The sequence below is a fragment of the Bombus vosnesenskii genome, unplaced genomic scaffold, assembly GCF_011952255.1.
Source record: "Bombus vosnesenskii isolate JDL3184/JDL3185 unplaced genomic scaffold, Bvos_JDL3184-5_v1.1 scf7180000015031, whole genome shotgun sequence".
Lineage (NCBI taxonomy): Eukaryota > Metazoa > Arthropoda > Insecta > Hymenoptera > Apidae > Bombus > Bombus vosnesenskii.
In genome coordinates this window covers 1,369-3,372 of record NW_022883785.1, presented here as the reverse complement: position 1 = coordinate 3,372, position 2,004 = coordinate 1,369, and the positions used below count along the sequence as shown (strand labels likewise).

At 14.5% G+C, this 2,004-nt stretch overlaps 1 pseudogene; it reads left to right on the top strand.

Moving 5' to 3' along the window:
- Positions 1-435: 435 nt before the first annotated feature.
- On the top strand, positions 436-1,581 carry LOC117240868 (annotated as a pseudogene).
- Positions 1,582-2,004: the final 423 nt, after the last annotated feature.

The following is a 2,004-nucleotide window of genomic DNA, read 5'->3' as shown; positions in this document are numbered from 1 at the left end:
CTTTATATCACCTTTAAAACAAATATATTTAATTTTTTATATTATTTTTATAACAATAAATATCTTAACATATAAACAAATGATTTCATTAAACTTATATATCTTATTAATTATTTTTATTAGAGGAATTTTAATTTTATTTTCTTATTTTATTAGTTTAATTAATAAACCATTTAAAGAAACCAATTATTTAAATTTATTTTTTACAAATTTAATTTTAATATTAACTTTTTTATTCTTAATTAATCATTATGATATAAATATTAAAATATTAAATTTTAACTATAGTAAAAATAATAAAATTTATAATATTAAAAAATTATATCTAAATCCTAATTATTATATTCTTTTAATATTCATTGTTTTCTTAGTCATAATATTATTTATTATAACAAAAATTTGTTATATTAAAAATAAAAATTTACGAGCAAAAAAATGAAAAAAATAATCTCACCTATCTATAAAATTCATATATTAAACTTACCAATATCATTTATTAATTTACCAACTCCAATTAATATTAATTATTTATGAAATTTTGGATCAATACTAGGAATATTTCTAATAATTCAAATTATTTCAGGATTATTTTTATCAATACATTATTGCCCAAATATTAATATTGCATTTTATAGAATCTCAAATATTATAAAAGACATAAATTCAGGATGATTAATTCGTTTAATTCATATAAACGGTGCATCATTTTATTTTTTTATTATATACTTACATATTGCACGAAATATATTTTATTATTCATTTAAATTAATTCAAGTCTGATCAATTGGAGTATCAATTCTATTTTTATCAATAGCAACAGCATTTCTCGGTTATGTTTTACCATGAGGTCAAATATCTTTTTGAGGAGCAATAGTTATTACTAATCTAATTTCAGCAATTCCATATATTGGACAAAGTATAGTTGAATGAATTTGAGGTGGATTCTCAATTAATAATGATACATTAAATCGATTTTATTCATTCCATTTTATTTTACCATTTGTAATTTTAATAATAGTATTTATTCACCTAATTATTCTTCATATTACAGGATCATCAAATCCAATTCATTCAAAACTAAATATTTATAAAATTAATTTTCATCCATATTTTACTATTAAAGATTTAATTACAATTATTTTAACTTTTATTTTATTTATATTTATTAATTTACAAATACCTTATATTTTAGGTGATCCAGATAATTTTAAAATAGCAAATCCAATAATTACACCAATTCATATTAAACCTGAATGATATTTTCTATTTGCATATTCAATTCTACGAACAATTCCAAATAAATTAGGAGGAGTAATTATACTTTTTATATCAATTCTTATTTTATATTTTATTCCATTAATTAATTTAAATAATTTAAAAAATAATACATTTTATTTTATAAATAAAATTTTTTATTGATGATTTATTAACATTTTTATTATACTTACTTGATTAGGAAAACAAATAATTGAATATCCATATACAAATTTAAATATATTATTTACATCAGTATATTTTATATATTTAATTTTATCATTTTTTATAAATAATATTTGAGATATATTATTAAAAAAAAATTAGTTAATGAACTTGAATAAGTATATGACTTGAAATCATATTATAGAAATAAAATTTTCTATTAACTTTAAATAAACAATTATCTAATTATAAATTAAAATTTAATTATATAATTAAATTATTATAATTATTAAACATAAATAATTTATTTAATTTAAATCAAAATTAATTATATTTACATTTTCTTTTTTAATTTTAAATTTATCTAATAAATTTATAATTTATTTAATAAAACCTATAAATAAGTTAAATATAAAAAAAATTTAATTTATATATATATATCTATAAATATATATATATAAATATTATAAAATTTAAATACACATAAATTTATAGATATATATTTAATATATTTAAATACACACACAAATTTACTTATTTATATTTATATATATATAAACACAAACTTACTAATAATATTAATAT